The 15,799-nt window shown below is 38.4% G+C and overlaps 1 protein-coding gene across 1 annotated transcript in view; it reads left to right on the plus strand.

Moving 5' to 3' along the window:
• The first annotated feature begins 10,047 nt into the window (after positions 1–10,047).
• The window catches only part of LOC107036404, a 59,671-nt gene continuing 53,919 nt past the window's right edge, over positions 10,048–15,799 (plus strand). The window contains exon 1 of the mRNA XM_015254347.2: positions 10,048–10,873. The gene's annotated coding sequence lies outside the window, so the exon portion shown is untranslated. The remainder of the gene's footprint in view (positions 10,874–15,799) is intronic.

Genomic DNA, 15,799 nt, shown 5'->3' on the forward strand with positions numbered 1-15,799 from the left:
GATGTCTAGTGAGATTTGAAATTTCATTAGTTTTTCCTTTGAATCGAGTTCAATGTCACTCCCCTGAAAATGATTAAACTGTAAATTCAATTTTCGATGAACTGTAAATTTTCTTCCAATAAATGTCTTCGAATAAACTACAATTTTATTCGATTATCCCAACTATGCCTCTTTATTCCTCAAAAATACGAAATTTCAATGAAATCCCTCCCAAATCTAAAATTTCATTATTTTTCCCCCCAATCCAATTCAATATCTCCCCCCTGGAAATTGCTACCCAACTATCCACAAAATTTAAACTTTTTCCCAACAATACCTTCGAATTAACAACAATACCCATACTTGTGTTCGAGCCCGTGTGCCTCCGAATTTTTTAATTTGTGCATTGATAATTATTTAATTATTTCCCTCATATAGAGGTCCGGAAAGTCGATGGATAATGTGTAGCATCCCGCTTTCCAAGTAATTTATGCCTTAAAAACATCTAAGGTTGACCGTGTAAAATACCCTGGGATAATTCTGAAATTTTATTTACCCCCCACTTCCCTCCCGATATTAATTAGCACCATTTATCGCAACGTTGCAAAGTCCTGAAACACGTGGTAACACTGTCTCCCCAGCGTTGCACCATTTCCCCTTGGATCGACGTACCGCTGGTCTAACGAAAGTCATACATTTTCCACTGTAACTCCAATGTTTCATTCTGTCTTACAAAGATCGTACTTTTTCACTTCTCTCGGAGCGTCGATTCCTCGGTTTTTTTTTCCTCCCCCTCCCCAGCCCCCGCAGCTTTTTACAGTCAACGCTCACTGGGTCATAAAATTCTAACGGGAGACCGAAAAAAAATGGGGCATCCAAGTTTTACGATCGCTCACGACAATGGCAGAGCAAAAGGTAAACAAACTTGGAGCATGTTTTTGTTCTTTACTTCGTCAATTATTTGATGAAAGTGTCGTAAACTTTTAATGAATCTTCCGTCCCTCAATAATTATTCTGACGCGTCATATTGAGGATGTCGCTGGGGCTGTTATAAGCCCCTCAGTGGACTTTTGCTGCGTGTGAAGTACACCGAGGGGCACAATTGTGGTTAGAAGTGACCGAGCGTAAAGCGCTTAATTACTCCTTGCTCTGAGTACCTTTTCCTAATTCCCCGTCAGCAAGTTGGCCAGGCGCGGGGAGAGGAAAAGTCAGCGGTTAAAGAGGGTCATTCGTTAATTAATGCCTTGAAAAAAATATAATTAAACATTTGAAATGTCAATAATTGCTATTTCTGATCGTAATTTTTCTTTTTTATTTTCCAAGAATACGCAGAGGAGGGATTTAAATTTAATTCAAGTTAAGTGAGTAATTTTGGAAATCTAAAAAAATGGGTATTCGTTACAAATAAAGACTTTGATAGTTAAAAGGGAAATTAGTTTGTTTAATTTGTTTAATTTGAGTCTAATCGAGAATTTATTCTGAATTGAAAAACTGTTTATTTTATATAATTGAAAATTTTACATTGAAATAAAGTTATATGTTCATTAATTTTCAACAAAAATATTATTGAAATGAATGAGAAAATTTCGTAATCAGAAAAGTCATAATATTAAAAAATTATAAAATTTTGAAATCAAATTACGAAAAAAAATTATTTTTAGAGTGGGAAATTGAAGGATTATAAATAATTGATTAAAAAATTTCATAATCTTCAAACTTTTTTAATCATTTTGTATATTTAATCTTTCTCCAAAGACTTTCCAATTTTTCGTATTTATAAAATTTTTGTAAATATTTTTAAACGAAGCATTAGACGTAAATAATAAAATCATAAAAATTCTCTATTAATGATTGACCATTCTCCAAATACCCATTCAAAACTCAACATAATTATTCATACCATCATCAGTATACCAATAATACCCCATTAATTTGTTATTTAAATCCTCAACTTTCCGACAATCATAAATTGTCTGTGACATTTCATCGTTGACTCCTAAAAATTGATTTAAAAAAATTGGATAATACTGTTAAAATATAATTTTTGCAGACTGAGAGAAAAATAAGACAAAAATATTGAAATGTATCAGATTAAAATCTCCCGTTAAGTGAGATCAAATCGTGCTATCAAATCGTTGAAAACTATTGCGAACGATATTGCTAATTTCGACCTCAATATTCTCCTCCGGCCGAAGCATAGAGAGAAAAGCCACTCACTCTTCAACTTGAGAGATAGGACATTGGAATGGTCCGACGTGATCGAGGAGTTTTGGGAGAAAAATCCGACAGATATCTCTCGGGAGTCTGACCATTCGTTTACCTGTCTCAATACATTTCCGCAGCTTAAGCCGACGAATTCCCCTCGTCTCGATTCCCCCCCCCCCCCCCCNCCCCCCCGTTTCGATCCGTCGAAAAACTTTTCCCAATAATAATTACTCCGAAAACGGAAAAAAAACTGAATCAACAGGGATGGAAACACCAGTTCATCGCAATATTTGTCCAATCTCCATTATTACCGGTTATCAAGTGATTGCTTTCAGTCATTCCGCTTTTATTATTTCCGGTGTATCGCGTGGAAGGACCGAGGTTATTGCCGGAGAATACAAATCATAACTCATTCACTGTAATTGGAATACCAAAGGGGTGATTCAAGAAAACAAATGACCATTTCACCTTGGTAATGGGATCCCGTGAAATGGAAATCAACATGAAATAAAAAAAAATGCAATCTCGTGTCCACACGTGGGCGATTCGTTCGAGGAAAGTTTTACGAGTTGAAATAGCAGGGATCCATGAGTGACTGATATATCACGATGTTTTATGACTTTCTTCGAGGGAAATTCCGCCCACAATTTCCTTCCCCGAGGTTCCACGCATTATTTTCATTTGATACTAAATAAAATAAAAATTCATAACATCCATTGACAATTAATTCAAACAAATTATCGTTTGTAATTGTTTAATTCTGAAGTAATTTTTGCATCATCAAATCATTTATCATTTATCGAATAAAATTTGTTAATGCCAAAACATTTTCTGGAATGAAAAGGAATGAAAACTGAGAGAAAAAGAACGAGACGCCAAAGTATTTTCCCCACTTTTTATGACAACCCACCCCCCTTTTTTTTCAAAAATTATCGGCATTACGGAGAGTGCTTGCGTAAGCACTAAGGACGATACGGAGGTACGGAGTTATCGATTTTACTTATGGTACAGCATTGCAGTGAAGGGCGTGTATGAAACTAGTGGAAAAACAAGGGTTGTGTCGATCCCCGGGATTTCTTGAGAGAGTCTCGGATGTACGAGAGCGAGGCAACGTTTGTCTCAACCAACCGCAGAGTCAATTACCCTCCATTATTTCTCTTTTTCCTTTTCTCAGTTGGAACCACTAATTTTTCTCTTATGTTGGTCTCCATCAGGAGAGTAATTACCCTCGATAAAGGGAATTTATGGGAAGGTTTGGCGTTGGACGAAGTGGGTTTGACATTGCCTGTCACGTTGGGTTATTTGGGTATTCAAAGGGGAAAATTTTTCTCGGGAAATTCAGAACAATAATTGGATTTGAGAAAAAGTAAATTGACATTGATTAAATTAATGGGGACATTTCCTCTCTTCATGTCTACGAAACAACTTCTTATGACCCCTATATGACCCTCATTTGACTTTACAAAACCTCCCCATAACCTCGTTTGACCTTCATATGAGCTAATGTGGAAGGGTCCATATAAAGATCATTAGAAGATTATCCTAGATCATTTAAAGGTTTTACGAAGTGATAGGGGGTTTAGATGAACGAAAAAACCTCCATATGACCCCATAAAATCTTAAAATGATCTTAATATAGCCTGATACGAGCTATTATGACTGCAGAATCGTGATATCAAACCCTGATATTAGGTCATATAGAAATCAAATCTAATTTTTGGGTCCTTTTCCAAAATTTGTATGACCCTCATATGACCTCATAAACCACTAATATGATTAATATGACATTTTTTATATCACCTTAGAAAATAGTGATGTGAAGCCCTGATATTAGGTCACATGGAGGTTCTATAAAATTTTATGAAGATCGTACAGAGTGACATGAGATCATAAAAAGGTTCGTATGAGCTTGCAAAACCTTCAAATGGCCTCATATGCGCTTTATATGACCTAATACCACACTCGAATGACATAATAAAATTCTACAAGCTCCTATAAACCTCCACCCGACGCAATATCACCCCACAAGACCTCAATATGACCTTAAAAACCTGAAATTGACCTTTATAAGGTCATATGAGGTTCTATAAAATTGGATGAAGATCGTATAGAGTGACATGAGATCATAAAAAGGTTCGTATGAGCTTGTAAAACCTTCAAATGGTCTCATATGCGCTTTATATGACCTAATACCACACTCTAATGTCATAATAAAATTCTACAAGCTCCTATAAACCTCCACCCGACGCAATATCACCCCACAAGACCTCAATATGACCTCTTAAACCACTGATATGATCTAATATGACTTTTTTTCATATCACTTTAGAAAATAGTGAAACGAAGCCCTGAAATAAGGTCATATGAAGGTTCTATAAAATTTTATGAAGATCGTACAGAGTGACATGAGATCATAAAAAGGTTCGTATGAGCTTGCAAAACCTTCAAATGGCCTCATATGCGCTTTATATGACCTAATACCACACTCGAATGACATAATAAAATTCTACAAGCTCCTATAAACCTCCACCCGACGCAATATCACCCCACAAGACCTCAATATGACCTTAAAAACCTGCAATTGACCTTTATAAGGTCATATGAACCTTCACATGACCTAATGTCAACCGCATCACATGGCGCTTCTCGTGAACAATTTTCCTGCCTCTTCAATGGCACTTACATTCCTATTTTGAGAAACAAAATGTCTCCCCGTCCCCACATCACACCATGTGATAAGATCATTGACTTTTTTCACGTACAAGTGTGGGTTTTACGGTTAAAACAGAGAAATCAAATCGAATTAACCGGACAATTGAGTTTTCCCCTACCTGTCAGACATAAACCCCTGAAAACCCATGAAAGACACTGGGGCCTTCAGTAATTCTCGGGGACACAATCATCGGACGAACGATAAAACACAAGTATCCGGCGCAGATCTCTGCGGTTAGACGGTTTTATTCTACCGGCAATGCTCAAAGGTACACACCGTTATCATGTAGATTGCCACCGTAAATGGGCTGGCTCTGGAGTGCCATTGTAAATTATTATTGCACAGTGGGTACTGGAAAATTTATGAATTGGATGAGATCATTCTTCCTAATTATTACAATGTATCAAAGTACCCGGGGGATATTAATTACACCAGTTATTATCAGTTCATTCGTCTGGCGCTCAGTCAATATTGAATATTAGTCATTATTATTTCACTGCCGGTGATCTCGGGGAGCGTCCGTCGGGTGTTCACGGAAGGAAAAAGACAAACGGAGGGAATTTTTATTCCTGTTATAACAAGCGCTTAAAATTGGGTCAATTAGGGTTTTGGGGTGTGGAGAGCGGCGACTGAGGTTTACAATCCATTAGTGAATCGATGAGAGGGTGGGGGAAATATTTCTTGCGTTGAGAACAATTCGGATTGGATTCATTCAGTCGGATTCCGTATGGGCCGCTATTTTTTTAACTTACACAGGGGTTCGAGGAATTTTATTCTCATGTGAACTGAATTTAAATGATTTAACAAATCCATCGGAGAGTCTGAGGGGTAGAGGAAGGTTTTTCTTGAATTGAGAATAATTAATGTTGAATATGTCCGCACGGAGAGAAAATCGAATTCTGATGTCGAAAAAAATTTTCTTGAATAATCGATGATACATGCCATCTATGGGTAAGCTCGAGATAAATAACTGAAAATACCTGGGAAAACCGTATTTTCTCATGTTTCAATTTTTTCACCGAAATCCGAAAAAACATTTTTGATTATTTATCTCTACCACTTTTCTTTACTGTGAAATATTTGAAAAATAAATACCCCATTTAAAATCCTTGTATACTAAATTGTAAATACCCGGCTGAAGGCCCTCGGGCGATGGCCAGTTGCAAATTCTCCAACTTGCAACAAATTTCGTTAAAAAAAAAAAAAAAAATATTACAACCCCGCAGGAAATAATTATCAAATTGACAGCAATCCGCATTGAATTCATTCACACAGATTCAAGGAATGTTTTCCGCATGTAAATAGAATGATTCCAATCCCGTGCAATTCGATTTAAAAACCTAGAGCCCCGAACAACAGCAGCAATTTTTTCGGTTCGAATTGAGCTCGCCCGTTCATCCAAATAACAAAAAAAATCCCCCGGAAGTAAAAAAGCCCGGAAAATAAAGTGTTTCCTTCTGTTTTGATAACGAGAGTGAAGAAAATTCAATTGTCAAATCAGAATCAGAAGGCCCACTAGTGCCGGCAAACGGCAGCTGGAACAGCCCCGGAAAAAAGAGGAGAGAAAAAATCCCAGGCAAAGGAGACAAAAAATATTCGCCACAATTTTCGGATGCGTATGAATGTGCATTCCCATTGAGTCGCTATTTCGAAATGGCCGAGTGGGTACCCCGAATCCTCGGACCTCGGGAGCTCTAACAAAGCAATTTGCCCGAACAAATGCAGCCCCCAGTTTCATGTGGAGACCTGTCCTACCGTTCTGCGGTCTCTCCCACACGGCGCCAACGCCTGCTATCCTTTCTCCATGTGCATGTACAACAGCATCCCTCCCGGTGGGTTCTCTCCACTCGGTGGATCCCAGTAACAGGTTTAGACAATGCGCGAAAGCGTCGCGTATAGCTCACCCAGTGTATAGCTGTCCCGACAGCCTCCACCCTATTCCGGAATTCTTCTTTTTGTCCTTCCTGCCCTGTGTGCAGGCGACATTCGACATTTGTGTACGATACGCTCTCAAGGGATCTAATCAATTTGAGAGGGATTAAAGGTGGCAGATGAATTCAGTAGTGAAGTGGTAAAACGGCCCAAGTCGACTTACCTCCCAGCAGTTGAGTTTTTGAGGAATATTCCCGCATCTAAGGGAGATAGCGGAATTTTCGTAATTACATTTATTGTAGATCTCAATTGGCTCTACAAAAAAGGTTATTACAAGAATTTTGCTATCTCCCTTGGATTCCGAGATATTCATTGAAAACTGGTCAATAGTCAAAATTGACTTGTACTGTTTTATCAGTTCGTAACTGAAATAATTTCGTTAAAATTTATTTTTCTCCTTCTGCGGATATCCTGTTGTGCTTTTTTTACACAAAGCAAATATCGTTATTTTTTTAAGTACATTAAAAAGGTTAAAGTTTTAAAGATTAATTGCAGAATTAATTGCATTTCAAACAGAACAGAATGTTATTGTGAAATTAAATTCTGAAATATCAGATAAACTGGAGAGTCACTACTGGGCCATAAGTTTAGTCAATTTAAAGAAGACAGCGCACTCGCACTTCTCTTCAGCATTATTTTGGATTAATCTCGCCTTCACTCTTAGAATTCTTCAAAATTCACATAACAGCTGAAAACAAAATTGAATTTTCTGAGTTGAATGTTCACTAATATTTAAATCCATTAGAAATTCACAAAAATAGTCTCTGAAATCGCCCCAATTTCCAATTATTTTCGTTGCATACTCTAGAAATTAATTAATTTTTAAACAAATGACCTTAAAAAATTTCAAGATTTTTCATTTGAAATTTCAGGATCAACTCCCTAACAGTGGATGACGACCAGGAATTACGGAATTAAAGCATACATTTTATGAACATGTCTATATATTTTTTTTCATCCAATCCTCCTCGTTTCGTCCTCTCCATCTACGCGCAGCCCTATTTCCTTTTCGTATTTAACGAATGATCCTCTCCCTCGTCAGAAAAAAAGTTCTGTAGCCGAAGAAAGACAAGTATCCACATTTCCCCGGGATGACTTGGAAAACTTGGGTCGTATTCTGACCCATAAAAGCAACGAAATGAGCAACTTTTACTCGCCCCAAAGTGCGGGCCAACCACACACAGGGCAGAGCCAGAAAATTTTAACATGCGGCACACGAAACCAGGGACGAAATATCTTCCAAGGAAATTAAAATTTTTGATGCTCCACCGAAACTGAAAGCACGCAACGGGAGAAATGAACGTTGCCGGCACCGAGTCCCGACATACAATCAGTTTTACTTGGTTTATCCGCTTATTTATTCCATTAACGCCGCTCGGCTTTTTCGTTTGGCGCATACCGCTGGGTATATATGTAGACACCTGGCACTACAAATCGCCGACCGACTGAATTTATAAACCAATGGTTATGAATAAATAAAATAGTGGGTGACTGCTGTGGTTTTCCTTCGCAGACGATTCATCATCCAAACTGCTTTTTCGGGGATTTTTTTCGCGATTTTTCTTCTCCATTATTTTATTCTTTGGTATGGAAATTGCGATCACAAGAAAGGAGAATTAATTCAACTTTTTATGCGTGTAGAATTGTTTCTGGTGGCCTTCAGCGTTGAGAAAAAAAATTCAATCAACATTCAACAGTGGAATTATTCTCCGAGTCGAGTTGCTTCTGTATTTAGTGGCCTCTCCAATGCCAATGAAACCCTCAGAGGCGCCAGAAATGTCGAGATGATAAATTGTTTTTTCATCCGGGGCCAAAGTGTCAGATCTTGGATTTTTTCAGGGGGAAAGGTGACTTTCGCCAAAATCGAATTTTTTAGCCGGGTGAAGGTTGATTCCCACTATTTAAGCGACGGGCTATTCAGAAATCTCAAAAATATGTGGAAAAAGTGAAAACTGAGAAACCGTTTTTTTTGGCCCCAGCCAAAGGGTCAGATTTTCGGGTTTTCCGGGGCAAGTGGATTTTCGCCAAAATCGAATTTTTTAGCCGGGTGAACGTTGATTCCAACTATTTAAGCGACGGGCTATTCAGAACTATCAAAAGTATGTGGAAAAAGTGAAAAATGAAAAAAAAATTTTTTCACCGGAGGCCAAAGTGTCGGATCTTGGATTTTTCCGGGGGGAAAGTCGGTCCAAGGGTCACAAGGGTCAAAGTGTCAGATCTTGGATTTTTCGCCAAAATCGAATTTTTTAGCCGGGTGAACGTTGATTCCAACTATTTAAGCGCCGGGCTAGTCAGAACTGTCAAAAGTATGTGGAAAAAGTGAAAACTGAGAAACCGTTTTTTTTGGCCCCAGCCAAAGGGTCAGATTTTCGGGTTTTCCGGGGAAAGTGGATTTTCGCCAAAATCGAATTTTTTAGCCGGGTGAAGGTTGATTCCCACTATTTAAGCGACGGGCTATTCAGAAATCTCAAAAATATGTGGAAAAAGTGAAAACTGAAAAATTTTTTTTTTCACCGGGGGCTAGTGTCAGATCTTGGATTTTTTCAGGGAGAAAGTCGACTTTCGCCAAAATCGAATTTTTTAGCCGGGTGAAGGTTGATTCCCACTATTTAAGCGACGGGCTATTCAGAACTCTCAAAAGTATATCGAAAAAGTGAAAACTGAAAAAAAAATTTTTTCACCCGGGGCCAAAGTGTCAGATCTCGGATTTTTCCCGGGGAAAAGTCGACTTTCGCCAAAATCAAATTTCTTCGCCAAGTGAATGTTGATTCCGTATTTATTGGCCCCTCTAACACCAACGAAACCCTCGGAGGCGCCCGAAATGTCGAAATAAACTTCTAATGTAAATGCTTTCAGCATGTGAAATAAAAAATTATTCCACATACTAAAAACATTTCTATCCGAACAATCCCATGAATTTATTAATTTTCACCAAAACTATTGTTGAAATGCACAGAAAAACGTCAGAGCGAGAGTGAGAGAGAAAGCGGCCGATAGCTATCCCGCAAACCAAACCGTTCGATTTCACTTTCCCGAGAGGTAGAAAAAGACACGGCGTCAGGACTGAGATAACCCAGCCTCCGAGGCCCGAAGAGAGAGGGAAAATACATAAGATCAGACCCGTGTATTTGTCGTACTGCGTAAGCTTGAAGAATCGGTGAATGTCTTCTTGTTACACTCAATTCACAGTCGTCAGTACCTTCGCGGCAGCCCAGGGCGTCTGCATATCCGTGTTCTATCCATTCCACACGCCATACCGACGGAATTGCCCCGCCAGCGGGAGCAGGAAAATCTCGAAATCTCGAAATAATAATTTACTTGAACGAATCCCCGAGTTAAACCGTCCTCCGCATGATTATGAGACTGAGAGTACGATAGATGCTCGGTTCATTGGCAGAGCAGCAGCTTATGTGTGCTCTCGTGCAGTTAATCGTGAGGAAGTAATTTGTTTGACCTGGAGGACGTGGCGAGTCTGATTGGCCGTGGGACAATTCAATCGATCTTCCCGCCAGCTCCTCCGTCCTATGGACTCATCGAGCGGAATGCAACGTCGATGAAAAAAAAATTACGCAATTTTCAATTGAGTTTACACACGCAAAAATAGCCCCGAAAAAGAGAGGGAAATCGGAGCATCCGGTTGCGTCCAGTATTACGTGTTAACGGAAAATCAAACATCCAATCCGTGGGACCAGCCTCCAAAAACAACGGAGATTAGAGTGCGTGAAAATCCTTCAATCTCTCGTTTATTTTTTAATCAATCCAAACAACAATTAAAATAAAAATTCAACTGTCGAGTTATTGCTGTGTTCACCTGTAATTGTGGTGGTGTGCAATGACAGAGGATTGAGTAAAGCCAGTGGAGAATGAGAATTAACTTTTCTGAATTGAAGTTGAAGAATTAATCCGGCACATGTGAACGGAGCGAAACAAAATTGTGGGACTAGAACTTTTCGGGAGAACTTGAGGAATAGAGTGAAGTGGAGAGTGAAGGAGTGAGGAACCGCAGACCGTTGGGACTCGACCTTTAGCGAACTTTGGAATAGGGTGAGTGTACACCGGCTAAACTTATATCGGACGACAGCTTCCAGTGGGAGATGGGGTGTTGCGGGTGTTGAATTCAAGAAACGTGTCCCCCGGGACGACAATGTCCCGGGTATTTCATTTTTCCCTCGGTTTTCTTCATCTCTGTTTGTTCTGCTTCATCCACACATACGTGGGATTTCACGTGTAGCCAATACGAAAAGTCAAACAAGAAGGATATTTGTTTCTCTCATGAAAGTTGCAGGGAGCAGACGCAGTTGTTTCTGGGGTGTACTGTAACTTGTAGAAATTATGTTTTGTTTCTCGTGCGGAATTGTTATCGGAAATTTGCAGGGTTGTAATTTCGGGGATTTCTAGGGCTGCGATATTCGGCTGTTGGTTGGGATATCACGGAAACTATTGAGAATTTTTAATTGAATGGAAGAAATTATTTTATCGATTTATAATTAAAAATGGAAGAAGTTATTTCATTAATTTATAATTAAGAATGGAGGAATGGATGGAATTAGAAATGGAAGAAGTTATTTCATTGATTTATAATTAAAAATGGAGGAATGGATACAATTAAAAATGAAAGAAATTATTTTATCGATTTGTAATTGGGATAATCATCTTCTGTATTGTCCCGAGGGCTATTTCACTCGGTCACACGGTTAAAAATTTGTGTCCGACATTTCCGGTACATTTTTCGAAAATTTCTATCGAAGTTAATTACCACACAGAAATTTCAAAGAATTTCGTCATTAAAAATTCAGAATTCCGTGGAAAATCCAAAGAGAACTGTGAATTTCAGTCCCATTTTTTCCTGAAAATGAATAGAAAACCAGAAAATCCCGGTAAATATATTCTTGATTTTTTAGGATAATGATACAGAATGCGATTTAAGGGAAAAAAATCATGAAATTTCAGATTTCACTGAAAATTCAAATAAATTAAGGATTTCTCGTCTTTATGCTGCTTAAAATTCTGGAATTTTACTGAATTTCCACTTAAATATCAATAATTATCAATTCAATTATTAATGAATACAATTATTTTATAGTTTTATCAGTACGACTCATAACTCTTGAGTTATGCGTATTTAGCTGTGAAGCCATACGCGGCGCGGGTTGTCTCGAAAGCTGAAGGCCGTCAGCTACTCAAACGAATATTGATATCTCAAAAAGTATGAATAGCACAGACATAAGTCAAAAACCACTTTATTCGTTTTAAAATTCTCTACATTTTTTATGCGTCATCTGTCAACGATTTCTTGATATTCTTCGAGATTTTTCCATCGACATAAACTGGTGACATTATGAATTATGACAAATAATTAATTTCATCATTAGGTCCATTTAAATTGGACTGATTTTGAATGCAATGATTGTTCGGGCAGCGAATGGAGTGTTATTCAGTGATAGGCATATCCATCAATCATAATTACCGATAAATTCTGAAGTTGTCAATTTTTACCATAAATCTTAAAATTTTAAACATTAAATTAGCCAATAATTTAGATACGAAGATTGACGCTTATTTTGATAATCGAAAATCAAGTACGTAAATTTAGAATTAGCTTGTGAACTAAAAAATAACATTTCAATATTATCAAATATTTTATTCACCGTCAATCAAAAAATTTTGTTACTAAATTTTTTAATATTTTAAATTTGTTAAATGTAGTTAAACTTTGAACAATATAAGCAGATAATCCCTCTTACTACACTGAGGAAAATTTCAATGTTAATTTTAGCTACAAGGGAATTGTCAAAAAAATTATATTTACAGTAACAATAAACTCTGTAGATTAAACTAGGATTCATCGTTCGATTTTTACTTTACTGTAATAGTTGAGTCTACACTGTTTATTGTTACCGTAACGATTATTTTTTTAAAATTCCCTTGTAGTTGAAATTACCATTGAAATTTCTCTCAGTGTATTGTCAAAATCTAATTTTATTGGCCACCCCTGGTTTTATTCAATGCAAAAGGATAATTTCGCCGGTTTTACGTAGAACCGTTACCACCAGTCGGAAAATGCAGAATAAGGTGTCTTCAACGTCAAACAAATCATCGCCGAGTGTGACAACTCTCGAGATATCTCGATACAAATCAACTTCACGACGCGCATGAACTTTTTAAAACAGGGAAATAGGTCGAGATATTCCCCACATTGGATACCGAGAGTTTGCATTTGAGGATGGATACGTGATACCGAAGGCTCCCATCACGGTAACAAGGGGCTTGGAACTTATCTTCGAAATTACGTGTGTGGTAGATCCTCAACTCCTACTCACTCTGTTCACCGACGGAGGCAAATCCACAATTGAGTTTGCCGAACGTTTGCCTGGTAATTTGGTGTGGGCAAGCGCATAATCCAGTTAGTTCTACAAGCGTGAGGAATGCCTATACGGTGGCTTATCGGTTTCTTCAGACGTACCTTGGATTAACCGGATTCATTCCGCGGGGACTGCCGTTTTTTTTCATCTGAAATTCTTGATCCCGAGTGAGCTATCACACAGAGAGAAGTTTTCTTGTAAAAATTCTAGTGGTGTTGACGTTTAATTTCTAGGGATTTCTGATGAAGTTTTGAAGGATTTCTGCGATTATTTCGCTCTTCAAACCAATAGAACTGCGATATTCGATGCCCCGTGGTCCAATCAAAGGAGAATTGCACGGAGAGAAATATTCAATAAAAATTACGTATCTTTTCCGTAATTCCGGAGCGAAATGTGGTTGTAGGGAATTTTACGGAAGTGTCACGGAATTTTTCCGGAGCGTTCCGTAATTTTTATCTGAACATTTCTCTCCGTGTGCATCGGTTTATAAATATATAAATTTTATTCACGAGCAGGCGCGTTTGAAATGCAATTATTGAATGATTTTTTTCAGAAAAAAAATTAGGGTAACGGAGTTTTGCTGGACTGTCTCATACGTAATTTTTTTAAGCGCTGTTTACACTCTACATAAAGTCCAACAGAATAGTTTAAATTCTTAAAATTTGCCGGTGAATTTTATTAAGCGGCCCTTGCGATCCTCTCTCCTCCCGAAATTCCAGGCCCCAATCAAATCATCGCAATTAGAGAATTAAATCCCGAACGGGTTTAATTTATTCCGCATTTCGATACACTCCAGCGTCTTATGTAGATCGCAGACAGAGTCCTTGATAGGAATTCTCGTTAGCTCTCCGAGAAAGGAGAAAGGGAATCCGATTATTTTGCCATCGCGGCCAAGTTGGTGCTCTATACTCGACTTAATGAGCTCTCCGAGTCCACGAGATACACGATCTTATTACCTCGTTTTTCACTCCAACATCTCCTCTATTTTCGCTTTCACATGGGCTGCGCGCACTCCTGAACCCTGAGATCCGCGGAATTCGTGAAAAAGCCACACGTGCGTGTTTCAATTCCCTCTCGCGGTGTAGGGTGAGCTACCCAGTAGGTGGACACTGCCCTATAGACGGACGAGCTACTTTTGGATAGGAAATTACACGGAGAGAAATGTTCAGTAAAAATTACGGAACTCACAATTCACTCACCGATTACGGAATCGACTCAGAAAATTTAAGTGACGGTATCGTAATTTTTCACAGGAGATTCAGATAAAAATTACGGAACGCTCCGGAAAAAGTCCGCGACAGTTCCGTAAATTGCCTACAACCACATTTCACTCCGGAATTATGGAAAAGATACGTCATTTTTACTGAATATTTCTCTCCGTGTACGCAAAAAAATTCTGAAATGTGAATTATTGCTTTGAATTTTCACTAACCGTTGTGATTCTTAACCCCTGAGTGATGATTTTTTTTCGATCAATTTTTCAATTTTTCAATTGCTAAAAAACAAACGTCCATCCACTGGGCGGTTTTCTTAGGCGTCCATCTACTGGGCAGTTTACCCTAATCGGCAGGTGGAGCGTGCAGTATCGATCGGCCGAACCATCGAGTCGTCAAGTTGGCCTGCCACCAGGGCAGCACGGAGAGAAATGTTCAGTAAAAATTACGGAACTCCCAATTCACTCACCGATTACGGAATCGACTCAGAAAATTTAAGTGACGGTATCGTAATTTTTCACAGGAGATTCAGATAAAAATTACGGAACGCTCCGGAAAAAGTCCGCGACAGTTCCGTAAATTGCCTACAACCACATTTCACTCCGGAATTATGGAAAAGATACGTCATTTTTACTGAATATTTCTCTCCGTGTACGCAAAAAAATTCTGAAATGTGAATTATTGCTTTGAATTTTCACTAACCGTTGTGATTCTTAACCCCTGAGTGACGATTTTTTTTCGATCAATTTTTCAATTTTTCAATTGCTAAAAAACAAACGTCCATCCACTGGGCGGTTTTCTTAGGCGTCCATCTACTGGGCAGTTTACCCTAATCGGCAGGTGGAGCATGCAGTATCGATCGGCCGAACCATCGAGTCGTCAAGTTGGCCTGCCACCAGGGGAGCATATCGTCTAGCAGGTGGCGCAGGTGGCTCAACCTGCCGCACATAACCAATACCATTTAAACCCCTTTGCCCTGATTTTTCCCGCTCTTTCATTTCGAAAATACTGAAACTTGAGTTGTTAGCTACCTGCAATTGCCAATCCCATCCCGGGAAATATAAATCTTGGCTTCAGGTGATCGAACAGGTGCACACGATCAGGGTATCAGGTTACGGTGGGGATCGCCTGTGGTTGGCCGTGCAGGTGAGAACAACTATTCGAGAATATTATTGTGTTTTCGAGCATTTTTGGCGGTTTTTCTTCTGCCCCGGGGGAATTGATTTATTGCGGGTAGAGAAATTATGCAATTCTGGTCGAAGGAGAGTTTTTTTAAATAATAATACTTATAAAAGATATTATTATTAAAGTGATTAACTAATTAAAAGTATTATTAATTATATTAATAATGAATTCGAATTTTTCGGATTTATTTTAATAATATTTTTTGTGAG

The sequence above is a fragment of the Diachasma alloeum genome, unplaced genomic scaffold, assembly GCF_001412515.2.
Source record: "Diachasma alloeum isolate Michigan unplaced genomic scaffold, Dall2.0 Dall_scaffold_00209, whole genome shotgun sequence".
NCBI classification, from domain to species: domain Eukaryota; kingdom Metazoa; phylum Arthropoda; class Insecta; order Hymenoptera; family Braconidae; genus Diachasma; species Diachasma alloeum.